At 35.2% G+C, this 13,944-nt stretch overlaps 2 long non-coding RNA genes across 3 annotated transcripts; both read left to right on the top strand.

Moving 5' to 3' along the window:
• Positions 1-58: 58 nt before the first annotated feature.
• On the top strand, positions 59-3,613 carry LOC140008937 (uncharacterized). Of its 2 annotated transcripts, XR_011816270.1 has the most exons (4): positions 59-569; positions 1,036-1,111; positions 1,544-1,575; positions 1,655-3,613. It is a non-coding gene; the product is annotated as an uncharacterized lncRNA (long non-coding RNA). The 2 variants fall into 2 exon arrangements; XR_011816269.1 differs by having other exon boundaries at positions 1,544-3,613.
• Positions 3,614-7,372: 3,759 nt separating this feature from the next.
• Positions 7,373-12,291, top strand: LOC140008936 (uncharacterized). The gene is made up of 3 exons (XR_011816268.1): positions 7,373-8,114; positions 9,145-9,186; positions 11,673-12,291. It is a non-coding gene; the product is annotated as an uncharacterized lncRNA (long non-coding RNA).
• The last annotated feature ends 1,653 nt before the right edge of the window (positions 12,292-13,944 follow it).

The raw sequence follows: 13,944 nt of genomic DNA, 5'->3' as shown, positions 1-13,944 counted from the left end.
TCCATCATGTGTTTCTCACGTGCCAAAAATTTTGTTTTAGGGCTTCCCTTGTTTTCTTTCCCCTCATTCATTTCCGTCGCTTCGTTGCTCTCCAGAGCTCCTCTCCTCTCCCCTTCCATTTTTCTTTTCTTTTCTTTGTTCCTTTGTTCCTTTTTGTTGTTTTTTATTTGGTCCTTTTTCCTCTGTTTTTCCTTCCCGTTTCCCCCCTCCCACCTTTTCCCTTTCTTCTCTTTCCTTTTTTTTTTTTCAATTATATGATTCTAACTGATTTTTTTCCCTTGTTAGAGTTGGTTTGGATATGAAGCTCCTAAACGCATGAGACTCTGGCAGCTTCATCCGCGAAGCTACTTGTATAGGTGGAGAATCAGAGTCCGAGAGACGAGCATACCAGTACCGGTTTTTGGTGCCAAGCTCCGACAACAAGACCTGCTGCTGCCCGGAGTAGACCAGAAATTCGTTTTCTTGGATACCTGAACAAGCATGCCAACTTTGGTTATTCATCTTCACTTTCACTTTCCTTTCATCGGAAAACCATTCACCCCATTTCTTCTGTCCCTGCTCTGTCAGAGGTGATCTCCCTTTCGCTTGCTCAACTATTTGTCATCAACTTCCCGTTCTATTTATTGCCATCAACTATTTGTCAGGGTGTTTTGCTAACACCCTCTCCTAACGGATGTACTAATGCTTTTTCTTGATTCCTTATCAAATCCCCATTTAAAGTTTCTTTTAATAAAAAATTAAGGTCAACAACAACCACAAATGACCTTCAATTTTCTGGCTTTTGTTTCTGATCTTTTTAGATGAGATGAGCTACAAATAACCTGTAGATTTACTCAACTTTTCTCTGTTCTTCCAATGGTTTTTATTTGCTTAAAAATTAATAACGCTTGGTTTAATATCTCTGTTACTCAATTATTTTCTTAGCGATAAGAACTTTGATCTTCTAATCTTTATATCTTAAGATTGTTTATTTTATTTTATGTGTCTTATGTTTTATTATCTGATTTCCTAATTTTTATAGTATTATCTTTGCAGGAAAAAGATGACAAGTTTTATGGGATGCAAATGCAAGTACTTGTGGATATATTCCATCCTTTTTTGTCCTCCAAAGGTCTGTTCTACTTTATTTATCTATTGATTTATTTGTTTATTTATTTTTTGCCGATAAAAACTTTGTCCTTTTAATTTCGGTCTCTACTCTCAAATCACTTGAAGTTTTTATTTTGTCTTTTTATTTTATTGGATTATACTATTATTTTTATAGAAAGGAAGATGAATTTATTGGGTTTTAACTAAAAAATAGGCATGAACATTTCCTATTTTCCTCTGTAAACATTTTTTCTAGTGCTGTTTGACAGAAAGTACGAGTTATAGTGTTTTCTTAAAGCATTCTAGAAGCATTTAATCCCTAAAACACCTATGCATTGTAGAGCCCCTGTTATAGAAACACTGATTGCTTCTTTTCTTGGCGCACATTCATCTGTGATTTTTCCCATCTTTTTACTTCGTTTATACTCTCATATTACAATTTGCATTTTTACAGAGTGAGGAAGAAAAGGAAGAACAACCTCTGTGGTAAGAAACTTTTTAGCCCACAAGTTTTTTGCTTTGGTTTGTTTCCCTTTTCAATTTGTGACCTTTCCCTCTATGACAGAGGTTTGTGGAGGATGGCAAAAAATTGTGGTAAAGCTCTTGCTCCTATTTTTTTCACGGTACTTTGGGCCTTTTTTTTTTAGATTTTAATATTCTTCTTTTAAATACTAGCTTTGAGTGAATCCTTTTACCTATCAAAATGAAATCTGCCAAAATTATACCAAGTGCATTTGTTAAATCAGAAGTTAAATGATAAATAACATTAACTAATATGGAACAAAAGGGTCGAGGTTAAGACTTTTCACTTTCACTTTTGCAGAGAAGTTTAAAGATTTTCCGAAGAAACCTCTAAGCTGGTTCAGGAATCATTTTTTGCAATGGTTAAAAGTTGAATCCTTTTGTTCTTTTCTTGTTTTTTCATTGATTATGGGACCTGGTCTTCATGCAATTTCTGTCTCTGCATCTTTTAGGACAAGTCAATATTTCTAAAGTAGTATATGTTTGAGAGTAAGACTAGAGAGATGATTGTCTACACAACCGAAGGTACTTTGCCATTGAAATTTCTCAGGGATAAATTTTTCCCCATCAGATTTTTATCTCTGGCCTTTTCTTTCTTCTTTCTTCTTTTTCTAGTATCCACTACAGGAAGAAGCAATCTTTATTTATGGTCCAGGAATAAACAAATGGTGAAGATAGCCTTTAAGTAGGTGTTTGTTCACCTTTTATTGTTGTTTTTCCTTTTTTGGGTTTTAATGATAGTATAAGTTCAAATTAATTGAGTTTCTATTTAATTGATAGGTGAGAATATCTTAAACTAGGTGAGTTGGTTGAGCAGATATTATGCACATCCATATTTGGAACTCCATAGCATGTCAGCTTCCTTATTTGGCAATCTAGATAGACTATTTTGTAGTGTGAAAATGTCATCTTCTTTTGGTGGGCTTTTGAATAACGAATCATTAGTTTCTTTTCATTGATGAATTTTATAGATTGATTACACTTTTGTTGTTAGAGTAAGTTTTACTTGGTAATAAATTTGTATATTTCATCTTTAACTTTTGGGTTCATTTCTTGAACTTCAATATTTATGGGTATAAACTTGTTGAAAAAAGGATGAGAGGCATTGGTAGTATGAGCAGGGACGTAAAAGAAAAGAAGAAAGGTGTGCAAAGAAGTGCAAGTTGAAATACTGATACTGAAATCATTATGGTCATTACTGTAATGATTAAAATGTTAAGAAAAAGCTAGAGATTGAGTTTCAAGAAAAGACCCTTGGGTTACTTGGCCCTAAGATAGGCATTGGTCATTTAAGTTTCCTATTCTTTGGGAAATTCACTATTATTTGACCATTTCAATATTCTTTTACCATACTAGAGCTACTGTGTTTGGTTGACTGTATCATTGATAGCTATTTAATGTAACTTGTCTTTACTCCTCACAGCTAAAATGGATTGATGAGGATTTCCTGAGCTATGACTTTGTGTTCAACATTTTGCTGACTTGCTAAATTTGTTAAGAGAATTTTCTTCACTTTCCTTGGAATATGTTTCTGCTGCTCTATGTGCAGGTTATTAGTCAAGATATGGAGATTAAAGGACCTCATTTAAAACATCTGACACTTCTTTAGGCTTTGTTGTTCTAGGCCCAATCAGATATCTTTATACTTACTGTTATTTGATTGTGTGGCTTGAGTTCAAATTAAGTAAATTATTTGAGAGAATGCTTAATGATTTGTTTGGCTTGTTTTGCTTAGCAATGAGTCAAAGCCCGAAGAGTGGAAGAACTCTTACCGTTTCCCTTGCATTATCATGATTGAAGTGTCATGCACCCCTAGAATCAAGATTGGAATTATTTCTATGTCTGCCCTGCATGGATCTACAGTGATTATTTATTAGCCTCATTTTTGGATACATATTATTGTAGACATTATGTACCTTTTACATTTTAAATAAGAGGTTTTGTTTGTAAAGATAGTGACCAACTTTTGTTTCAATGCATCATATTGTGTATATTGGACCTATTATGTACTTCCTAATTTTGTCCAATTACGGTGTGTTGTATTCTCAATGACACTGAATTGCAATTTTCACTTACCTCTTTAATTCAATAATTCTTTTTACTAATTATATGCCTCCTAATTGTATGGCCTCAAATAATTCAACATCTGTCATCACAACAATTTGCAAGTTAGATGGCTAGGATTGGGCAATTTGCATGCTTTCATCGTTTTCCTGCTACCTTTTTCCGCATAATCAGTAATTAATTTCATATAAATGGCCTGTTATGGCATGAAACTCAAGTGCGCCAAGAATTCCGCCTTTTTATTTGTCAACTGGTTATTTCATTCTCCCAACAATAAACTTCGGTTAGGGAACGTTTCTATTGACTGTGAAGATAGATTGTTGCACGGAGGATCCATTTTCAAAAATATGAACCCCCTTCATTCTCAGTGTACACCTACGTCATACCATGTGTCACACTTCCATTCTCCTGACTAGAGTTGTTGCGTTAGTTGTTCCGATTTTCATGTTACATGCAAAGAATTGGATAAACAATATAGAAACGATTGAACAACATCAATATTAATGCTCGTTGTAAATTTAAAAACACCACGGATAATCAATCCTCCACAGAATAATAGAAAAAATTAATAGTGTTTACTCATTGTTTAATATTTTTGAATCTCCCATTTACTTCTCCCAACACTTCATCCCATCTCTACATGAAGCAAAATCATACTATGAGCTTCAATTTTATTCGCCTCAATTATTTTCTTTTCGCTCTTTTTCTTGACACCATGTTAGATGCAAACCTTTATTTACTCACATTTTCTTACAACATTGCTTATTTAAAAGCTTAATCATTTTATAACCAAATAACTTAAATGCAATGCATACGATTTATGATATCTCCACTTGAAAATCTGGGCATTTTCTGGGCAGCATGAAATTAACACCGCGCATCGCGCAGTGATCCCCTCCTAGTAAGTAATAAAAGAGCCAAGCTCTGGTCGTTCTGCACGTGATTTCGTCGTCCTCACGTGACCTCATATTTCGTTCCTTTTTTTTTTTGGCGCATTGCATGGGTCAGACTCTTTCTTTCTTTCCTCTCTTCTCTTCCATTCCCGTTTTTCCCTCCTCTCCTCCCTATTCCGTGGCAAGCTTTTTCTCCTCTCTCCATTTCTCTGTCCTTTCCTCTAGGGTTACATACATCCTCATACTTTGTCTATTCGCTCCTCCTCCTCCTCCGCCAACAGACTGTCTCCCTCTCCTCTATCGGCTCCTTTTCTACCCAGCATCACAGGTCCGCTTTCTCCCACCAGCCCTGGGATTCCTCTTTCGCCTCCTTCTGCTTCAAGTTCAGCCTCGTTAGATCACCCTCCAACCCTTGCATCCTTCACTTTCCATTGCATTTGTCTTCCTCGCTGTTTCTTTTCTTTTCTCCATTTCTCCTCCACCGCCACACCTTCTTCCTCTCGTTTATCTCTCAGCCATTGGGAGGCCTTTCAATTCCGTAGCAAGATCCTCGCTATCATCAGCATCTCTCACTGCCTTTCCTCCCTAGATCTCCAAACCGTCCGGACCCAGACCCTCGCCCTTCATAGCCTCGACTCCTCTAGATCTCCGGACCATCCTTGCTTGGAGGAAACAGAGAAAGGGAACAATTAAAGCACTCTTCCTTTTCCCTTTTTTCTAACCCTAAGCTGACCCGCCTTTCATCCCCGCCACTCTTCCTCACACTTCCTCTCCCTTCTCTGCCCTTTCATTTCCCTATCCCATCTTCCTAGGTATAGTTCAATTCTTTATTCACCAACACCCAAATTCTAGTAAAATCCTCCTTTGCCGTCCAAGACAACCTACGGGAAGTTGGGTGAAGGTTTGCCCATTTTTTTTTTCCTCAATGGGGTTTTCCTACTCTGTTGTCTTATCTTACGAAGTAATGGGTCTGGATTTGAAGCAGGTGCATCAATGATTGTAAGATTTTTCTTGGTGGGGTCTTGTCATCAGATGAGTAAACGGAGGGATGGGGTTTAGTAGCTGTTTCAGTGCATTTGGTTCTTGCAAGGAAACAAATAAAGCACATGTGCCACGAGGTAAGAACCAAGAATATTTCAATTTTTGGTTTAGGCTTGAATGGAGGTTCTTTCCAAATATTGCTGAATTTGAGCATGGTGATAATTTTGTTGATTGGATTTAACATTCTTGTTGAAAGTGAAATACTCTATAGGCCATTTCTGTTTTCTTCAGGGATTTTCGTGTTGTCCGCATGAAAAGGAGAGGTATTAATGAGTGAAAAGGGATTTGCCATGAAAATTTTCATTAGTTATCATCTTCTAAAGCAAATGTCTCCAAACTTGAACTACAAATTAGGCTGTTAATATCATGCTCAAAACTTTAACAATTTACGAATAAGCAATCGAACTTGAATTTATCTTTCCTGATTTCCAATTTTCAACTCTAGATATTCCCCAGGCAATCGTAACCTTCAAGCTTCTCATCATAACTATGCGTCTTTAGGAAACATCTGTTTTTTTTAACTTGATAAGTGGAGCCGATCCATGTATTCTTAAGATAGCTATGTTACCCAGTTTAGAGTTGTTTGGTTCAGAAAAAAGTTAGCATACATGGTAAGAAATAAAGCTCCAAAGTCAGGTTTCAGTTTGAGCTTAATCTAAGCGGGACATAAGTGCCTTTAGCTCCTCACAACTTAGATAACAGTTTCAGTTCAAAGATATAAGAACCTAAATTTGTTTTACGAGATTTATAACCTGCTGCATATTTTAGGATGGGCGTTTTGGTTTTATCTGAATAGTGCGTATACTGATCTACAACTCTTTTCCATGATTTTGTATTTGATCACTTCTGATTCTCTGGTTTTCTATCTGCTTCTGCATGGTTGGAGCTTGCTACCAGCAATGTCAGGCTATTCTCATACAACTCTTTGAGGTCAACAACAAGACACTTTCGCCCCTCAAAACAGAATAGGAGGCGGCGGTTTTGGAGTAGTATACAGGGTATTATCAATATTAGTTTGTGTGTCTGCATAAGTTTTCCTGTTATTGCAGCTTTGCTTAGGAGAGTAATAGAGAGGAGAGAAATGAGGAACTAAGCTATTCTGGTAGCTTACCAATATCGTCCTTATGTTCGGTCCTTCTCAATTTGTTAGCTCTTCATAGAGGTTCTTATCCAGTTTTTTGTACTGTAGACACCAAAATTTCAATTTTATTTAATTTAAATTTTAGCTTTATTTCTTATTATTTATTCTTGTTTTCATTCTATTTTTATTTTATTTTATTTTAATTAATTAAGTTTGCAAAATGATTGTTAGTGAATTTTTGCTTATTTTTATAAATTAGATTCATCATTTTTATTTTTAAGATATTTTTGCATTAAATTTCTGAAAAGGAAAAATTCTCACAAAAATTCAAAAAAATTTGTTTTAGATTCAATTTCTTTAAAATAAATGAAAATTTTGCAATGCATTTGCAATTAAGAATTAACATTTTTGTTTACCTAAATTGATTTTAAAAAAAAAATATAATAAATAAATAAAAATAAGAAGATAGGTGGAGGGTATGCATGGTAGACAAGTGTGTTAGAGGAGCATTAGACAAGTGTGTTAGGGGAGCATGAGACAAGTGCCTCTTTCTTTTGACAACACATGCAAGAGGGGGGTAGGTGGCAAGACAAGTGTTGAGCCTAGGAAAATTTGAAGAAAAAAACAAACAAAAGAAAATGGAAAAAGGGGCTGGCGGTGAAAAAAAGAAAATAAGCAAGAAAAAAGCTACGGGCAACAAGGGGAAATCGGGGAAAGAAACAAAGGAGGGGAGGAAGAAAACTAAGGGAAAAGGTCATGGGCAAAAAAAAAAGGGAAAAGCAAGGGAAACAAGGAAGAGATTCTGGTGAGAGAGAAAAGAGAGAGGCTTCGGGCAGAGGAGGAAAAGAGGGTTTCGGGGAAGAAGAAAAGAGAAAAAGAGAGGAAGGAAAAAAGGAGGAAAAAAAGAAAGGAAAGAGAGAGGGGGAAAGTCTGGGGAAGATCAGAGGGAAAAACAAGAAGAAAAACAAAAGAAAAGAGGAAGAAATACAAAAGGAAAATCGCGGGAGAAGAGAGGAAAAGTGTAGAAAAATTTCTGCAAAATTGGTGAGCCAAGGCTGATTATTGAGCCCTATTTCTTGCTCATTTCTGGTCTCAATAGTGTTTTTTTTTGGGAAAATTTCTTTTCCTGGATAATCTACGGTGTCTGGGCTGATTATTGAGCCCTATTTCTTGCTTATTTCTGGTCTCAATAGTGCTTTTATTGGGAAAATTTCTTTTCCTGGATAATCTATGGTGTTTGGGTAGGAAGTTTCATGGTATAAATTTTCAGAGAAAGACATTGTAGCACCCTCAAATTGAGACCTCAACTTGCCTGCTTCACCAGACTAGAGGAACTGCGGACGAAATTTTCCGCTTCATATCCAACACTCCAGGCCCAAGCTCCTCATTTTCCTCACGTTAATTCAGTCTGTAACTGCTTGCAGGTAATGAATACCTTTTAAACTTGCTAATCTAACACTTTTTATGAGATTTTATTGAGCCAACGCATGAATTTTCTTAGGTTGTATATGGGTTTGCTAGTTATTCTTTTGTGAGCTCTGTTGTTAAAAAATTTTGGCCTGTGATGGTTCGAGCTTACCCACAGGGATTGGAAATGGTTTGATGTTTGGTGGTTTAGGTGACGTAGTTGGAAAGTTTTGACTCCTGATGGTTCCATCGTTGGTTCCATCAGAAGCTGATTTGTGTTTTCTTTTTTTTCCTTGCCAGTTTCCGTATGATTTTCTTTGTCCATCAATGGCTACGCGTTCATGGTAGGAATGTGATTGTGGGTTTTGATTGATGAGTTTTGCTGATTTCGTTTTTGGATATCTGAATTGGATAAGCCGCAAAGTTGCGGTAGAAAGTTGCAACAGAAAGAACCTAACAAAGAAGATGAAGCTTCAAAGGCTGCATGAAATATCTTCAAAAAATTACATTTTGACCCTCGAATTATTGCCTAATGCTACTATGGCCCAAAAAATTAGAAAAATCAATCAATATTGCCCTTTTAAAATGTTGTTTTTCCTTGGCAGACTTTAATTTGATCTTTGGACAGAATATTTCTGAATTTTAGAATGAAATTTGAAGGTTTAATAATTTTGATAGATTTATGGTTTTTTTATTTGGATTTTTGTAAAAATAGTTTAGATTTGGGTAATATTTTTTTATTGGGGTTTGGTGAGAGGGTTTTGATTTATTTTTGTGAATTTTAGCATTTAGTTTTGATAGGCTTCATCTTAAACCCTTAATTTTTATTTTAATTTTTGACCTCTAATGTTTGTAATAATAATTTGACCCCTCACACTTCTTTAATTGTTTCAATTAGGTCCTTGCTTGTTTTAATTTTTTGAATATGGGTTGTTTACTTTCATTTAAATGTTTAATTGTTCAATTTCATGTTTATTTTCATCTCTTATGATTATTTGTTATTTAAAGTGGTATCTTAATCATTTTGTTTTGTGTGTTGGAGGGTAGAAAGGAGAAATTTCATTTCATTAGGTCGCCAATTCAAGGGAGGTATGCTTTACTCTTTATTTTGATTTTACTTGAACTTATGTGCTCCTATGTGTGTAATTGCATGCTTTTTGAATGTTTTTATGCTATTTCATTTATTTATTTAGTCACCTTACTTGTTTTAATTTTGTATAATTATTTTAATTTTTAATTATTTGGAAGGTATTTAAATGCCAAATTGTAATAATTAGGGGGGTTCAAGATATGTATTTAAATAGAAAATGTAATAGTTAGGTATTTATTTTATTTATTTATTTTATTCCTTCCCCCTTTAGATTGTAGTTAGGGCCCCCAAATGTAATAGTTAGGGTTTTATTTGCTTTATTTGCTTTGTGTGTTTTGCATGCTTGTGTGTTTACGTGTTACTCGTTTTCTTAGGATTTTGCATCTAGATATCATGCTTATGTGTTATGCGTTTTATGTGATTTATGTATTTATTTTGCTTTATTATGTTTTATAAGTTTTATTTGATTGTAATAAATGTGTGACGCCACCACACTAGTCCAACGCTAATTGTGGGTTTTTTTTCGATTTCTCACTAGTCCAATGCTAGTGAGACCTTATAGACATAGGGTTAGTCCAATGTTAAACCCTTAGGAACCGTTCATACGTTAGATCATATTTGTATGTCAAATCATTACATTTCATGCATATTTTTTCATTTTTTAGGATCCTTATCACTTTTGCATAATATTTCCCTATATATCCCCTATCCTTATGTATAAAATATAACAGTTAGAGTTGCATCTCATTTAGAAAAATTAGAGATAGGTTAGATCATTTGCTTGACCACAAATTAGGAGAATTAACCCTTTAAAAATGGGATATGGACGAATATGGTTTCTTAACCTTAGCACGCTCGTATTCCCTTTATAAAAAGGAAAATAGAGTCATGAATCTTAGTCCCCCGCACCCGTTATGATGCATTCCTTTAGATTATGTATATTTGTATAATTATTATCTTCTTCTTTTTTTCGAGTCTCATATTTTTACATATTCGTGACCTCTTCAAAGAGTCACTCTTGGGCATCACAATTAATGTGATTTGCACCAATTAAATTTTGAAAAGATATTTCGACCCTCCGATATCCTCCTAGATTTAGGTTTTGCATCCATATAATGACATCCAAATGTGATAAATTCTTAGGTTAAATTAAGAAAATTTTTTACTAAATCACGCAACTAGCCTTGGTTAGATTGAAAGGGTGCCTTGGATTTTATTCTTATCTTTCCTTTTTTCAAATGTAACTCCCGACCCCTTTTCTTTTGATTTTCGCAGATTTGGAGTCGTTTAAAAAGGGTTTTCTCTATTTTTTCTTTAAAAATTCATTTTAGATGACTTGGTACACCTTAACTCAATACCAAGTGGCGACTCCTATTTTTTCATTAAAATCCTTTCTTAAACTATTATTTTTGGGTTAAAATCGTCGCACTTTAAGTTCCATTTAGGCCCATTTCTTTATTTATTTTCTAAAAAAAATCAAAAACTCATTTTCACTCATTTTTAATCAAAAATTCATTTTGATAAACCTGCAATTTTATTATTTTTCATTAAAAATGGGGCGCGACTGCTTGGCTACTCTACTGGGGACTTAGAGAGTTCGAGTATTTGATTTAATCAAACATTTTTTTTCTTTTAACCTTTTTATATATTACATTTGGAGGATTTAGGTTGCATTTTTCCTATTTTAGGGTTTCTTGCATCTAACACACATAATCGTCTCGATATCCATTTATGTGATAATGTATGTGATTTTCTTTCATTCGTTTATGTTTATCGCGCTTGCATCTTGAGGGGGGGGGATAGCCACCCTAGAACTTCGTCCTCCTTATAATCCAAGATCTGTTCAACCAAACAACCAAGCTTATCCTCTAAATAGTAAAATCCGAAAACCACCATATCGAACCTTCACCAACTTGGGCCAATTCATCAATCAATTGTACGAACAACTCAAAACTGCCGGAAAAATTGGTGTAATCCCTCCCAAGATCTATACTAAGGATGTTCCCTCTAACTATGACTCTCAAGCCGTCTGCGCTTATCATTCTGGAGCTCCTAAGCATCCCATCAATAATTGCCGGGCGTTGAAACATAAAATTCAGGATATGATCGAAGCAGGAGATATAGTGTTAAGGAAAAGGGGAGAACAAGGACCGAGCATAAGTACGAATCTCTTTCCCGAACACAAGGGCACCTTTGAGGCATTTACCCCCAATGAGAAAATTTGAAAATCCCGAACTAGTGAGATCCCTCCCTCTTGAAGGGAGTTTCGATAACCTTGGGGAGTTTTCTTTGGTTAAAATTCATAAAAATCATTCATGCGTGTGTCTTTTGTTTAACTATGTTTTTGTAAATAGTTTTGAATCAAGTGGCTTTTGAAAACACGTCTTGTTTAACAAGTAACATGCTATTAAGTTTGGTCTTTATTTTGAAATTCAATAAACTGTACAGTTTTATATATACTGTGTTACTTACGCATTCTTTTCAGATGGCCAAGAATAAAATCCTCTGACCCCTTGGATATCACTGTTCCGAAATTTGATGGCAACAATCTCGATATCTCACGAATATGAATTTGGATTTTAAAATGAGAGTAACAGCAAAGAGACATCCGAAAATGTTTCAAAGAGACCCGAATGGTATAAAGAGAAACTCAAGTTGAACTGGGATCAAGATTAAGGAAATAAAAATTAGTGGTCACTTGATAAGAAGCAGATGTAGTCTGTCATGGTCAATATTATCAAAGGGATTGGTCAATGCTTACCATCAAAGGGTCAAATCATGACTATTCAGACGAGAAGACAAAGCGTTAAGGTAGTTTCTGTTGGTGCAAGATGAGGTCAAAAAAAAAAGTTTGTCCCAAATTGGCAAGGTTCTTTTGTTGTTAAGAAGGTATTGCCTGGTGGAGCACTTATTCTCGCAAAAATGGATGGACAAGTTTTTCCTCAACCGATCAAATCGGATAAGCGTAAGAAATTCATCATATGATAAATGAAAGTTTTCTTTCAGGGTTAATGCGAGGAATGGAATGTAAGTCAGGCCCTTTTCCTTTCCAATTAAACATTCTATCCCTAGTTATCCCTTTTGAACTTGCAGAATGGATCATTTCGCTTGTCAATCCCTGAGAATCGCAAATCCCACATTAGGGCAAATTTAGTTGTGAAAAAGAAAATAGAAAAACCTCACATTGGGGCAAATTTAATGTTTGAAGGAAGGCCGAAGGAAAAGGAAATGAACAAAAGAAAGTCTCAGTTAAAAATAAACTACGACAAATTTTGGAGAATTTCAAAAAATGAATGGAATGACAAAAGGCAAAAGGAAAAAAGAAAGAAAAGAGAACCTCAATTGAGAATAAACTGTGTGAGAACCCTCACTTTAAAATATAATTTCTCTAAACTACATGACTTGTCTTAAGATTTAAACCAATGATTATATGCCCGAGCATTGTATTTTACATGTGTTACAACAATTTCCTTGTATTGACCCTCACTTAAAAACACAATTTTTCCTTATTTACATGCCTTATTCTAAGACTTAGATCACTTATAATATGCTCTTACATTATATTCCCTATGTGTTATAATAATTTCCATGCATTACATTTCATTTCCTTTGATTTGAAGTAAAACGTTTTTTTCTTGAGTTAGTTTCATTTTTCTACCACTTACATTTTTCCAAGGGGTTTTTATTTATGGTAGGGACTTTATGTGAGAGGTTGGTGGGGTTAAATACGTATTGGTATATTTGGAAGGGTTGAAATATCACTACTCAAAGAATGAAGAGAAATTGTGGACAAGAAGAGGCCGTGTGGCAAAACCCTAGCCAAGTATCTTGTTGACTAAGAGTTGAGAGACAAATTTAAATTAGACTTGGCCTTTTTCTTCCTCCTTATGGCCGAAATTCTTGAGGCTTGGTAAGGGAGAGAGAGAACTCCATAGTCTTGCCTTCCAACCCTAGTTGAGTAAGAGTAAACACCAAAGGAGAAAGATCTAGGACTGGTGAGAAATTTTACTCCAACATAGGTGCTTGATTCAAGCTTGAAGTCTTCATTTTGGTGGGTTGACTTGGTGGTTCAAGCATCTTACAAGAGAGGTAAGTACACTTTAAAAGATAATTTTATGGTGTTTTAACATGTGCCTTAAGCTTTTGGGCAAACTACAAGTTGATTTGGTTGAATTTGAGGTTGATCTCTTGGATCAGAACAAGTAGTAGATGAGTTGGGTTGGCATGTCTACCAAGTGTTTGATGAAATGTTTGCATGAGTTGGGTTAGCATGCCTACCAAGTGTTTGATGAAATGTTTGCACTTTGTTCATAGTTGTTTATGAGGTATTAACATGTTTTAAACCTCTTTTGAGTACAATTTAACACTTGGTATGTGGGTTAAGTTAAAATCATGCAAGGATGAAGGTTGAACAAACATGGAAAAGTATGGACTGTTTTCGGGTTCCTTTCATTATTGGATTGTTATGGTTCCCTTAATCATGTTTATGTGTTACACCTTGAACTCCTATGGTCCTAGGTGACTTGAATTCTTGAATATAAACATTTGAGGACTGATTTGGGTGAATTTGGATCAAAACCAATGAAGTTAGCACCTAGAACTAGAGTAGTTTGGAATAAGGTCAAGACTGATCCAGGGTTGGAAAAATAGCCAACTTGTCTGAGCTACTGTTTTTGATGGGGGACGAACCATGGTGTGCGCTTGGTACCGTTGGAAAGCCCTTTGAGTCTAGTTTCCAATGCCACCGACGGCACCTA

Source organism: Coffea arabica, chromosome 1e, assembly GCF_036785885.1.
Source record: "Coffea arabica cultivar ET-39 chromosome 1e, Coffea Arabica ET-39 HiFi, whole genome shotgun sequence".
Lineage (NCBI taxonomy): Eukaryota > Viridiplantae > Streptophyta > Magnoliopsida > Gentianales > Rubiaceae > Coffea > Coffea arabica.
This window is presented reverse-complemented; position numbering and strand designations above follow the sequence as displayed.